The following is a 14,927-nucleotide window of genomic DNA, read 5'->3' as shown; positions in this document are numbered from 1 at the left end:
TGTTTCTGTTTCAAAACAGATAAACGACATGTTAAATTACATTCTCTCGTCCTATGGGTTAGAGTAGGACAGCGTACGTTCCATAATGTCTTGTCATCTTTTCCTTTATATCAGAACCGGTAAACTTTTTCAACCTATTTCAATATTTGTGTTGTTTACAAGTAATTCAATCATGATATCTTCTTCTACACTATCTTGTCCATCCTCAGAATCCAACATTGAATTGAGTTCTATTTCAGACACATCATTTAAATAATAATAATAATAATAATAATAATAATAATAATAATAATAATAATAATAATAAGAAGAAGAAGAAGAAGAAGAAGAAGAAGAAGAAAATTTGCTCTAGGAATTAATTCGTGCGGTTGGTACGCACACATTGAAGCTGTAGTACAAACACAAAATACACAAATACCTTAAGAAAAATATTGTCCATCGCTAGCCACCCCTTTCGCCCATCTGTCAGGCAATGTACGGGTTCCGTGGCGAAAGAAGTCCTCATCCTTGGAAGCGATGCAGTCAGAGACCCATGTTTCGATATCTTCTGAACCGCTGTAAACCGCTGTAAAATCAAATCGTTGTTCATGCAATCGAGCAAGTAGTAGTCCGAAGGAGCAACGTCTGGTGAATACGGCGGGTGGGGTAAAACTTCCCATCCGACATTTTCTAAATAGGTTTTGACCGGTTTTGCGACATGTGGGCGAGCGTTATCATGTTGAACAATAAGTTTATCATGTCTGTTCTCCCATTCTGGTCGTGTTCTGGCCAGAGCTTGCTTCAAACGCATTAATTGTCGTCGATAACGTTCTCCATTCATAGTTTCACCCGGTTGCAGCAGCTCATAGTACACCACACCTTTCATATCCCACCATATGCACAGCATAACCTTTGCACAGCGAATATCTCGTTTTGGTTGTGATGGACCTGGTTCACCTGGTTTCACCCAGGCATTTTTTCGTTTAGGGTTCTCGTAATGGATCCACTTCTCATCACCCGTAATAATTCGATGCAGAAACCCCTTTCGAAGCAACAATTCGCAAATGGTTTTTCGTCTTTCAACGTCTCTGTCTTTCAATTCATGTGGAACCCAATGTGACATCTTTTGAATCATTCCCATGGCTTTCAAGCGTTTGGAGACTGTTGTTTGATCAACGCCTAATGCTGCTGGAAGTTGTTCCTGCGTTTGACACGAATCCTGCTCGAGCAATGCTATCAATTCTTCGTCTTGAAATTTTTTTGGCTGTCCAGGTCGCTCTTGGTCTGCCAAGCCGAAATCACCACTTCTAAACCGTGCAAACCACTTCTGACACGTTCGCTCAGCTAGAGCATGGTCACCATACACTTCCACCAAAATACGATGACTTTCAGTCGCTCTTTTCTGCATGTTAAAGTAATGCAGCAGGACACCCCGCAAAAACACTTTATCAGGCACAAATTGCGCCATGTCCACTTAACTACAAACTGGTGTTGTTGACGCTTTAATCCACTGCCCTATACTACGAACGATACGCGATGACAGGGGTTTGCAACACATGTGTGGATACACGGAACTGTGGGACTCTCCGTTCGTTGCGCCATCTCTTGTCCACCCGCACGAATTAATTCCTAGACCAAATAATAATAATATCCTTGAAATCAGTCGCCCTTCTATATACCTTACAGAAATTTCGTTCACTTGAACCAGCATATTTACGGCATAAAATGTATTTGTCAACACTACCTGAGTGGTATGTATACTTTTCCGTCTTTGCCACAAATGTATAAAGTTCATTAATCATTCAGAAATACAATTAAATTCACAGAGGCGGCAGCAACACATTAAAATAAACGAACAAAGTTAGATAAGATTGTTACAGAACAGTACTACTTATACCTAGTGCAAGGGGGCCCTCAGAATCCTTTCTACCGGGTTACTTTGCCATGAGGAGTCGTGCACGGTTGAAAAGATAAGTTAGTGAACAAAAGCTTTATTACGTGGAACTTATTAGAGCTAAAGAATATAAATAAATGTATACATGTATTGGACGAGTTCACATGAAGGTATAGAAGGTACAGATCGCGCAGTGACCTGTAATATATGAAACATAATTCTTCAGCATGGTCTTTAAGGCAGTGACGTGACATCTCAAGGGTTAATAAAAATTCAAGTTAACAATTTATAGGCCAATGGCTAGTCAACTCTGAAAACAGCCATAGTAGAATTTTATTCCGGAAAGTAATAGAGTTCTGATGTTTGTTCTGAGTAACATTCGTTGAGTTTTGTGAAATTGTTATCGTGGAATGCTTAACTCATTATGTATAAGAACAAAAATCTACAATTTATGTGCTACTCCGAACCAGCTGTGTACAAGGTAACAGAACTTTTCGTAGATTTATTAAATCTTTATTTATTACAATTTAAATTATCAAAATATATGACACTCACCAAACTGGGTTTTAGAACTATTTTATTTCGCAGTGTAATAGAGTTCTGATGAGAGTTCTGAGTAGTACTCGTCATGTTCTATAAAGTTGTGTTCCTAGTATAGTAAAATCATTATTTATAACATTATACGTTAACAATTTCAGGGCCAATCGCGAACGGGCTACGAACAAGGTCACAGTAATAATTTATTCCGCAATGAAATAATGTTCTGATTAGAGTTCCGAGTAGCTCTCATTAACTTTTGTAAAGTTGTGTTCGTAGAATGGTTAAATTGTTATATAAAGCAATTTAAAGAACGGATTTATGGGACACTCGCGAACCGACTGTTATTATGGTTATACAACTATTTTCTTAAACAATGAAATCTTGTACTGATTTGAGTTCTGAGTGGCAGCGGTCAACGTCTTTAAAGTCCTGATCGTAGAATGGTTATATCTTTATTTATAACAAATAAAGTAAAAAATTTATGGGCCGCTCGCAAACCGACGGTGAAAAGGTGATAAAACTCTTTCATTTTGTATTCAAGTAGAGTTTTGAGGTCAGTTATTAATAACACTCGTCAAGTTCTTTAAAGTTCCTTTCGTAGAATAGTGGCATTTGTTATTTATGTCACTATAAATTCAACACTTTATAGGCTACTCGCGTACAGAGTGTGAACAAATTGATAAAAACCCTTTTTTAGCGATGTAATAGATTTCTGATGAGAGTTCTGATTAGAATTCTGCAAGTTCAATGAAGCTCTCTTCGAAGAACGGTTAAATCTTTACTTATAATTTATATTCCACTCCCGAACCGACTGTGAACGTAGTGAGAGAACTCTTTTATTTCCGAGTGTAATAGACTACCGATGAGAGTTCTAAGTAGCACTAATGAAGCGCTATAAATTTATGTTTGTAGAATGGTTAAATTTTTATTTATAACAATTTAAATAACCAATTTATGATTACTTGCGAACCGACTCTGAACCTTGTAAGAGAACTCTTTGTGAAGAAATGAAATAGAGTTCTGATGAGAGTTGTGAGGAGCACTTGTCAAGGTATATAATGTTCTGATCGTAGAATTTATATGTTTTTATTTATATTATTTTAAATGAATATTTTATGGGCCGCTCGACAACTAAGTGAACAAGGTGATTCAACTCTTATTTCGTAGTAAATAGAGTTTTGATTAGAGTTATAAATAATACTCGTCAAGCTCTTGAAAGTACTGTTCGTAAAATGATTAAATCTTTATGTATATCAATCTCAATTAACAATTTATGGACCAATCGCGAACTGACTTTGAACTAGATGATAGAAGACTTTATTTCGCAATCAAATTGAATTCTGATGAGAGTTCGGAGTAGCACTCATGAACTTCTATACAGTTATGTTTGTAGAATTATTAAATCTGTATTTATAACAATTTTAATAACAAATTTATGGTCCACTCGCGAACATGGTGATAGAACTCTTTGTCAAGCAGTGAAATAGAGTTCTGATGAGAACTGAGAGTTGCACTTGCCAATGTCTAAATATTATGTTCAAAGAGTTACAACGATAACGTTGTATGTAACATTAGCAATCTGTGCCAGCTTACAGAAAAGGATCAGAGGCGAATTATGTGAGCAATATTATGTATAAAGAAAATAAAGACATATAGAGATTCTGGGATATTATTTGTGTAATCGGTAACTAAAATAAGAGTTGTTGTTACTATAGCAACGACGTAAATAAAAAATGTACATGTACGTAGACATCTTGACGAGTAAATAACTGTGTGTATAAAGGTCTAGATATTTTGTTGGTTGTGCAGAAAAGTTAATTATGTACACTTCTCATGATCAAATAATAAAAGCCAGTTAAGAAAGTGTTAAACGCGTTGAATTATTTTGAAGATTAACTTAGATACGAACCAGGCCCTTACAAAAATTGGTGCCTCACCACGGGATTTATATAATTGTCGTTTCGAAGGTTAGTAAAAACGGCAAGGTTTGAACGCGACCTTAATATTACTATATTGTTAAGTGGAAAAGTAATTAAGCGAAATATGGCCACGAGTACGGAAAGTAATAACATGATTGGTGAACAAAGTGTGTATCCTGAATTGACTCCGAGTGACAATTTGGCTGGTATTCTAAAAGATTTGGCTCAACAGATAAGAAACCAGTCCGAGCACATGAAAAACCAATCCGAGCAAATTCAAGAAAAATTGGACCAGCAAATTCAACACGTGGATGAAAAATTGGACCAGAAATTAACTCAGTTAGCCAAGGACTTTGACGAAAAAATAGTGAAGCTGAATCAATGTAATGAAGACAGATGGGAGCATGTGCAACATCAGTTAAATCAGATGAACCTACATATGATTCGAGAAGTACGAAGAGAAAATAGAGAAAGTTGTACAAAGGAGCACAGAAATGCAAGAATCCATGGATGTTTTAGAATCAACAATTAATGCCCATGAAAACCATATTAAAGTACTGCGAGATGAAGTAAATTTCATCAAAGAAAGATGTATTTCCGGAACTTCATTCCAGGATACCGAAGGCACGAATCATCCTATAGCCACAGGTTGGGTACCTGATCATCCTCACAGAACAAATTTGGAATTCGATGGATCTTTGAGTAGTGACAAAGAAGAACGAGTGAGACAAATATCCAGACGCAAACACGTTTCCAGTAGAGGTATGAAGACATCCACAGGTAAACAATTGCGGTTTAGCGAAGTAAAGTCGCTCACAAAGTTTAGTGGCGTGGCAGGAGATATACCCGCTAGGTCATTTCTCGAAAAATTTCGTAATGAATGCGAGCTCATTGGTGTAAATGAGTCTCAATTCTTAAAACTATTACCGCATATCTGGTTGCCACCTTGCTTAACATGGTTTAAAGCTATTAGGGCTAGTCTTCTTACGTATTCATATTTTAAGAATGCTCACTTATCAAATTATGAAAACGATTTTATGGTAGCAAATAGAGATGCTGTTTTGCGAACGAAACACTACAATCCAAAGTTACACCGTAGTATTACTGAATTTGTAGTATCGACATATCATGAGCTAAGATCATTAAAACCGAACCATCCGGAATCTCGAATTATAGCTTCCATTAGGATCTTATTGCCATTTAGACTACAACAGTTGTTAATGTCGGGTCAGTGCATTAACTTCAACCATTTAATTAAGCTCATTCAGAGTTATGAGAGTCAATCTGCAATTCAGAATAACAATAAGATGCAGGATAGAGGTCAGGGTAATTATGCACGTAATCAGACACAATATGCATCTGTTCGTAATGTAGATATACAACCTGAAAATGATTCTAATCTTCGTAGTTTCAATAATAGAATGAGTAGTTATAATGGTACCGGAAATCAAAAGCAACCTAATTATAGAAATGGAGCTAGGAATTTCAGAAACAACAACGGGAATTTCTGTAGGAGTAATAGTTACCGCCGATCTTCACAAAATCAATTTGTAGATGGCAGGAATTTTGTAAACAGGAATTAAAATATGGTATCATCCTATGAAAGACAAGCACGTACACAAGATTGTTCTATACAATGTTCCTTAAATGAACCTTTCGAACGTATAAGTTGAACTGACAAAAAGGCGTTCGATGGATTTGTATTGATTTGACCTTTGCTTACGTCCATGGTAATTATGTTCTTTATTCAATTTATTGTTATAATGTATGTTAAATAATGTAATTATGTTTGTGATTCATGTCTTTTGCAAAGTTATCTCATAATTACTTATTTGGATATTATGAATATTTAAAAATAAAAGATCATAATTCTAATGTAAACTTATGAAAGTAATGACAGATATATATAAAATAGATGCAATTTATTATATGGAAAGAATAAGAATAATGAGTATCGAATCTCTTAATTTTTCAAAAGTTTATTAATGTATTAAATCATGACCATTAATGCGTTTATATGTTCCAACTTTGTAGACTTCTGATCCTATCAATATTTAATATTATGAAGATCTTTGTAAATAGTGTTGTTTATATATGAAGGAATAGTTAATTTAGTACCCTAGAAGGAAACTACTAGTTAGGTTTACTTTTTGAATAGCCTTACTTATGATAATTGTAATTCGTCGTTATTAGTATTGAGATATATTGACAAATATAAAAATGTGTAATGTTATAATATATTATATATAAATGGAAAAGTAGAATATGTGTATTAAAGGTGATATTATATATATGAGGGCTATTCAAAAGATAAATGTTTCATGATATCTAACCCAGGGTTCTTTCCTTCATAGTAAGACTATTTTGGAAGTCCCGTTCGAGGCGACATCTACAACGATAACGTTGCGTGTAACATTAGCAATCTGTGCCAGCTTACAGAAAGGGATCAGAGGCGAATTATGTGAGCAATATTATGTATAAAGAAAAGAAAGACATATAGAGATTCTGGGATACTATTTGTGTAATCGGTAACTAAAATAAGAGTTGTTGTTACTATAGCAACGACGCAAATAAAAAATGTACATGTACGTAGACATCTTGACGAGTAAATAAGTGTGTGTATAAAGGTCTAGATATTTTGTTTGGTGTGCAGAAAAGTTAATAATGTACACTTCTCATGGTCAAATATTAAAAACCAGTTAAGAAAGTGTTAAACGCGTTGAATTGTTTTGAAGATTAACTTAGATACGAACCAGACCCTTACAGAGTGGCTATATCTTTATTGATAACTAATTAAATTAACAAGTTATTTGCCGGTCGACATCCGACTGTGAACATGGTGATACAACTCTTTCACTTTGCACTCAAATATAGTACAGATGTTTGTTCTGAGTAGCATTCGTACAGTGCTATGAAGTTCTGATAGCGGAATGTTGAACTCGTTATTTATAACAACTTAAATCAACAATGGTAAGGGTTACTCGAGAAAGTACTGTGAACAAGGTGGTTCATTTTGAATTTAAATCGAGTTCTGATGTATTCTCTGAGTCGCATTCGTTCAGTTTTCTGAAGCACTTATCGTAGAATGTTCAGCTCGTTATTTATAACAAATGAAATGAACAATTTATAGACTATTCGAAAACCGATTGTGAACAAAGTCATAGAACTCTTTTATTTTGTATTTAAATAGAGTTGTATTGGGTGTTCTGAGTAACGTTCGTTCAGCTCTATATAGTTCTGATCTTGGAAAATTTAACTCATCTTTTATAAAAAATGAATAATTTTTGGCCAATCGCAAACCGACGGTGAACAAGGTAATAAAACTATTCTATTTCGCAATGAATTACATGTCTGACGAGTTGTGATTACTTCTCCTAAAGTTCTATAAACTTCAGTTCGTAGAATGTTTAAATCGTGATTAATAAAATTTCAAATTAACAAATGATGGACCAATCGGTAACCGACTATGAACAACTTCAGAGTAATGTTTTATTTCGCAATGAAATAGAGTTCTGAGTAGCATTTATCACCTTCTATTATGTTCTGTTCGTAGAAATGGTAAAATATTTATTTACAACAATTTAAAAAACAGATTTTTTATCCACTCCGGAACCGACTATGGACATGGTAAAACAACTCTTTTTTTAAACAATGAAATTCAGTTTTGATGAGCCGTCTGAGTGGCAGCAGTCAAGTTCTTTAAGCTTCATTTTATAGAATGGTTATATCTTTATTTATAACAATTTAAATCAAAAATTCATAGGGCGCTCGCAAACCGACTGTGAACAAGGTGATAAAGCTCTTTTCTTTCGCAACGAAATAGATTTCTTGATGAAATGTCTAAGCTATATTCCTCAAATTCCATAAAGTTCAGTTCGTTGAATGGTCAAATGTTTAATTATAAGAATTTAAATTACGAAATTATGGGACACTCTCGAATCGACTGTGAACAAAATGATAGAAATTGTTTATTTAATATGGAAATAGGGTTATGATGAGAATTCTGAGAAGCACCTGTCAAGGTCTATATAGTATTAATCGTTGAATGGTTATATCTCTATTTATAACAATTTTAGTCAACAGTTTAAGGGTCGTTCGAAGACCACTCTGAACAAGGTGATATAACTATTATTTCGTAATTAAATGAATTTTTGATGAAGTTTTAATAATACCCGTCAAGCCTTTTAAAATTCTGATAGTAGAATGGTTATATTGTTATTTATGAGAAATTAAATCAACAATTTAAGGGGTTATTCGCGAATCGGCAGTGAAAAAAGTTATAGAACTCTTTTATTTGGTATTTAATAGAGTTCTTATCTGTTTCCTGAGTAGCATTTGTTAAGTTGTATGGAGCACTTATTGCTGAATGTTGAACTTGCTATTTATAACAACATAAATCAATAATTTATGGGATTTTCGAGCCCCGACTGTGAACAAAATGATAGAAATCTTTTATTTTGTATTTAAATAGAGTTCTCTTGTGTATTCGTAGTAGCATTCTTTAAGCTCTATGAAGTTCTTATCGTGGAATACTTAACTTAATATTTATAAGAAGAAAAATGTGCAATTTATCTGTTAGTCCAAACCAATTGTGCCCAAGGTAATGTAGCTCTTCATAGAATGGTTCAATTTTCATTTATTATAATTGAAATTAACAAATTTTTTGCCACTTGCTGTCCGACTGTGAACCAGGTGTTAGTACTCTTTTATTACCTAGATGGGAGTTACGAGTAGTTCTGTCAAGTTCTATAAAGCTCTGTTCGTATAATGGTTAAATCTTTATTTATAACAATTTAAATACACGATTAATGCTCTCCTCGGGAACTGGCTGTGATCATGGTGATACAACTCTTTTCTTTAAGAATGAAATTAAGTTCTGATGAGAGTTCTGATTAGCCCCAGCCAAGGTGTTTAAGCTTCTGTTCGCATTATGGTTATATCTATATTTATAACAATTCAAATCAAGAATTTAAGTGCCGCTCGCAAACCGACTGTGAACAAGGTGACACAACACTTTTTCTAGAAATGAAATAGAGTTCTGATGAGAGTAGTGAGTAGCACTCGTCAAGCTCTATAAAGTTCTGTTCATTAAATATGTAAGTTTTTATTTGTTACAACTTAAATTAACAATTTATGGACAACTAGCGAAACAACTCTGAACAAGCTGATGGAACTTTTATTTCGCAATGAAATATAGTTACTGATAAGAGTTCTGTTTTGCTCTCCTTAAATTCTATAAAGTTCGGTTTGTGCAATGGTTAAATCTATATTTATAATAATTTAAATTCACAACAACAATACCATTTACGATCCGACTGTCAAAAAGGTGACACAACTCTTTTATTTCACAATGAAAGAGAGTTCTGATTTCCAATTGTGAAATTCTATACCATTCTGTTCGTATAATGTTCAAATCGTAATTTATGACAATCTAAATTAACAATTTATGAGCCATTTGCGAAACTAATTGAACAAGATGATATAACTCCTTTTTGCCGCGACGAGATAGAGTTCAGATTAGAGTTCTGACTAGCACTCATGAAGCTCAATAAACTTTTGTTAGTACAAAGTTTAATTCTTGATTAGTAACAATTTAAATTAACAGTTTTATTGGCTACTCGCTAACAAAATGTGAAGATGAAAGTGAATAATTTCGAAATGAAATAGACCTGTGATGAGACTTCTGATTACTACTCGGGAAGTTCTATAATGTTCGTTTCGTAGAAAGGTTAATACTTTATTTAGAACAATTTAAATTAAGAATTAATGGGCCGCTCCCGAACCGACTCTGAACTGTTGATAGAACTGTTTTCTTTGGCAGCGAAATAGAGTTCTGATGAGAGTTTTGGGTAGCATTCGTCAAGTTCTATAAAGTTCTGTTCGTAGAATGATTAAATCTTTATTCATTGCATTTGAAATTAACAATTTTTTGGCAGCTCGCTAAGAGACTGTAAACCAGGTGATAGAATTGTTTTATTTCACAATGAAATAGAGTTCTAATCAGAGTTCTTAGTAGCATTCATTAATTTATATAAAGTTCTGTTCGTAGATTGGGTAAATCTTATTTATAGCAAATTTAATTAACAGTTTATGACCCGCTCGCCAGCTTACTGTGAACAAGGTGATAGAACACTTTTATTTCATAATAAAGTAGAGTTTTGATGAGATTTCTAAATAATACTCGTCAAGTTTTTATTAAGGCTATGTTCCTAGGTTTTTCTATATTTTTGTTTGTGACAATTTAAATGAACAATTTAAGGGGTATTCGCAAATCGACTGTCAACAAGTGATAGAACTGTTTTGTTTTATATTTAAATTGAGTTGTGATGTTTGTGCTGGGTGGCATTTGTTCAGTTGTGTGAAGCACTGATTGCGGAATATTTAACTCATTATTTATTACAACTAAAATCAACAATTAGTGGGTTACTCGCGAACCTACTGTGAACATGGTGGTAGAACTCCTTTTTTTTGTATTTAAATCTGATGGGTGTTCTGAGTAGTATTCGTTCAGTTCTATGAAGTTCTGATCGTGGATTGTTTAACTCATTATTTCTAAAAATGTAAATCAACAATTTATAGGCCACTGGGTAACCGACTGCGAACAATGTGACAGAACTAATTTTTTCGTAATGAAATAAAGTTTTGATGAGAGTTCTAAATAATACTCGTAAGTAGTTTAGAGTTCTGCTCTTAGAATGGTTATATTTTAATTTTTAGCAATCTAAACCAACATTTTATGAGCAATTCGCGAATCTACTCTGAAAAAGAGGATAGGGCTATTTTATTTGGTTTTCAAATAAAGTTATGATGTGTATTCTGACTTGCATTCATTCAGTTCAATGAGGTTTTGATGCTGGAATATTAAACTCATTATTTACAACCACTTAAATCAGCAATATATGGGTTACTTGCGCACGATTCTGATGTATTTAAAAAAAGGTATTAAGCAATAATATAATTGCTGGGAATGATGCGCAAAAATGCTGCAGCACTCTTTTTTCAGATCATTGGTTAGATATAAAGCTTAAAGTGCGCTCGTAGTTGGAATTGATCCCTGAGAAATCCTAAAAGCGAGAACAGTACAAAGAAAATAATATTATTATCTACTGTATGCTTTAAACCAAGCATTGTCATTAATAAAATCTCATTGTCAGTAACTTTAAAAATTATTAGCAGCAATTTTAGTGAGACTTATCTCTCGACAAATTAAATATATATACTGATGAAAAGGAAAATTATGTCTAAAATGTACTGAAAGAGATTCTGTAGCTGTTTGGATTTAAAAATTCTTTATACATTTTAATCCTATATTATTCGTAAAAGTTTTACATTAAAAGAGAGATACATCATCTGGTTCTTTCTTAGGAATATTTGGAAGTTCTTTTAATAATTGGAACTCTTTTTTCGTAAGAAAATATTTTTCATCATCCTAAGCTGAAAATCATGATCTAGTTCTTCAATTTAATTATCGTTATATTTTTCTGCTTTCGTTTTATTATGACATGTTTTATATTAATTGCGTCTTATATTTGCATTTCTAGAAATTTCTTGGAATTTTTAAAATTCATTACGAGTAGCGAACTTCTTCATTTATTAAGTTTTTAAATATTTCCTTTTGTAGCATAAAAGTTTATAGTACGACTCATGTTAAACATAAAACAGAATTGAGGTTTTGTTACGGATTTTATAAACATGTTATGAAAATATTATTGTATTCTGCATTCATGTTTATATGTTCAAAGAACAATTAAATTGTATATGTTGCATCATGAATGCGTGCCACATAACCAAGAACAAGAAAGCTAATCAGTCACGTAAGCTAGTCTAGCACAGTGTACGTGTATGGTAATACATTTTTCTTTTTTCCTCTTATACCTGATGATATTAATTTTCTAAAATAGTTATTTCAAGACATTGTTTGTTAAAAATGTATCTCTACTAAGTAATTGTGTTAAAAGATATCTTAATGTTTTCCTCTATAAATTTTCATTTGATTTTAAGTGTATTCTGGAAATGTTCCGAGGTTTCTAAATACAAACTGTTAGTTAGTGGTTGAACATAGAACTGTTATTTATACGCAACCAAATAAATAATTTTCCATCTAAATTAAAACGTGGAATAACAGGAGCATTATAGGATAGCATAGACTGGTCATATCTATTATTAGGAAAGAATGGTATTTTTCCACACCCATATAGTAATTTGATAGTACGTGGCCCTCATTTATATGAATATTAACGCTCCAATTCCAATTTATTTTTCTAAGTTCATACGGTAATTAAACGTTACATAGCCCAAACTTATGTGGATATTAACTGAAATTACGGACCAACCAGATGAAAAAAATTCTTATTTTTTTAGATTTTAACTTGGCATTTAGAGTTATATAGCTTTTCTGCAGTGAGTCCTTTCTCATATTTTCGAAAAAAAAAGTGTTTTAGCAACTTCATATGGTAATTAGATATTACATGGCACGCATTCATATTGCTATTAATTAAAAGCAGGGGTCCTCTAGATAAATATAACATTCTCATTTTGTTAGAATTGAACTTCGCACTGAAAGGTAATTAACCTTTTAAAGGGAGTATTGTGATGATTTTTCAGAAAAAAATGTATTTTGCGAACGCCATATGGTGTTTACATATTACATGTTTCATATTTATACGGATATTAACTAAAAGTAGAAACATTCTAAATGAATATAAAATTCTTAGTTTGTCCGATTTAAACTTGCCACTTTGAGTTATAAAGGTTTTCAAAGGCGGTATTTTGTTCATTGTTTTCGAAAAACAAATACAATATTCATACAGTAATTAATTAGTACATTTCCCACATTTATTTGAATAATAACCAAAAGTAGGAACACACTGTATGAATATAAAATTCTTATATTGTTAGATTTTTACTTGGCACTTAGAGTTATATAACCAATTCGTTGATAATTTTTCTCTTATTTTTCGGGAAAAGTATATTTTTGCCACGCAATATTGTATTTAAATATCATATGATACGCATTCATATGGATATTAACTGAAAGTAGGGGCACTCTAGATGAATATAAAAAACTTATTTTGTTAGCTTTTAACTTGAACTAAAAGTTACGTTGCCTTTTAGAGGTAGTTGTTTTGCTACTGTACGGCTCAAATTTATATAGCAAGGCAAGACCGTCTAGGTGAATATTGAATTTATATTTTATTAGAATTTAAAATATTATTTAGAGTTATATAGTTTTTTGAAGGGACTGTTTTCCCATCCTTTTGATAAAAATGTATATTTCGAAGTCCATAGTGTAATTATGATGTACATGGCTCACTTTTATATGAATTTGAAATGAAAGTTGAAACTCTCTAGAAGAATATAAAATTCTCATTTTGTTAGCTTTTAATTGGGACTTGGAGTTACATAGCTCTTTTCGTGTGATTATTTTGCTAATTTTTTCTTGGCACATTTGTATGAACATTAACTGAAAGTACGAAGCCTCTAAATGAATATGAAATTGTTATTTTATTAGATTTTACCTTGCCTATTCGAGTTATTTAGCTTTTCGGAGGTAATATATTTTCTTATTATTTTTGAAAAAAAATTGTATTTTTTCATGCCCATCTGGAAATGAGATTTTATGTGACTCACATTTATATTAATATTAACTCAGAGTAGTTCCCCACTTGATGAATATAAAATTCTTACTTTGTTAGATTTCAACTTGACACGTAGAGTTATATTGATTTTGGAGCCAATATATTACTCACCATTTTGGGAATAAATTGTATTTTTCCAACTAATTAGATAGGACACCGCCCAGATTTATATTAATATTTACTAATGTATAATATTCATATAAAAGTCTTATTTTGTTAGATTTCAACTTTACACCTAGAGTTATAAGGCTTTCTGAAGTCCATATCTTACTTATCTTCTTCGGAATAAATTTTATTTTTCCCAATCCATATTGTAATTAGGTAGTACTTGACCCACTTTATAAAAGGTGTGATCATCTAGCTGAATATAAAGTTCTTATTTAGTTACATTTTAATTCGGCACTTAGAGTTATATAGCTTTCTTGGCGGGAGTATTTTGCTATTTTTTTTCGGAAAATAGCCTATGGGATATTTCCAAATCCACATGATAATTTAGCACATAGTGTTAAGTGTTTTTGCAGGGTTTATTTTGCTCATTTTTTTACGAAAACAAATGGTATTTTTTTAAAGTCTATATCGTAATTATATAGTACATGACTCACATTTATATGAATTTGAACTGAAAGTACAAATACTCTAAATGAATATAAAATTCCTATTTTGTTAGATTTTAATTTGACTCTTAGAGTTATATAGTATTTTTGGAGTAAGTATTTTGCTCAATCTTTTCGGAGAAAATAGTTTACTGCCAAATCTATATGGTAATTAGATTGTGCATGGCCCATATATATATATATATATATATATATGGATATTAACTAAGAAAAGCGACCTTCTACATGAAAAAAATTCTTCTTTTCTTAGATTTTATCTTGACACTTAAAGTTATATAGCATTTTTAAGATTGTATTTTGCTAATAATTTTTAAAAATGATATTTTTCAAAATCCGTGTGGGA

General features: G+C 32.3%; 1 long non-coding RNA gene across 3 annotated transcripts in view; it reads left to right on the top strand.

The window, feature by feature from the left end:
* LOC145683393 (uncharacterized) overlaps positions 1-14,927 on the top strand; it is a 459,015-nt gene that overhangs the window by 198,586 nt on the left and 245,502 nt on the right. The window contains exon 1 of one of the 3 annotated variants that reach the window (XR_014131073.1): positions 12,123-12,177. The exons of the other annotated variants lie outside the window; for them this stretch is intronic. This is a non-coding gene — a long non-coding RNA (uncharacterized LOC145683393). Of the gene's footprint in view, positions 1-12,122; positions 12,178-14,927 lie in introns of those variants that run through there. 3 annotated transcript variants of the gene reach the window in all.

The sequence above is a fragment of the Thermobia domestica genome, chromosome 4 (assembly GCF_964235325.1).
Source record: "Thermobia domestica chromosome 4, izTheDome1.hap1.1, whole genome shotgun sequence".
NCBI classification, from domain to species: domain Eukaryota; kingdom Metazoa; phylum Arthropoda; class Insecta; order Zygentoma; family Lepismatidae; genus Thermobia; species Thermobia domestica.
Note: the sequence above shows the minus strand (reverse complement) of the source record. Positions and strands in the feature narration are given on the sequence as shown.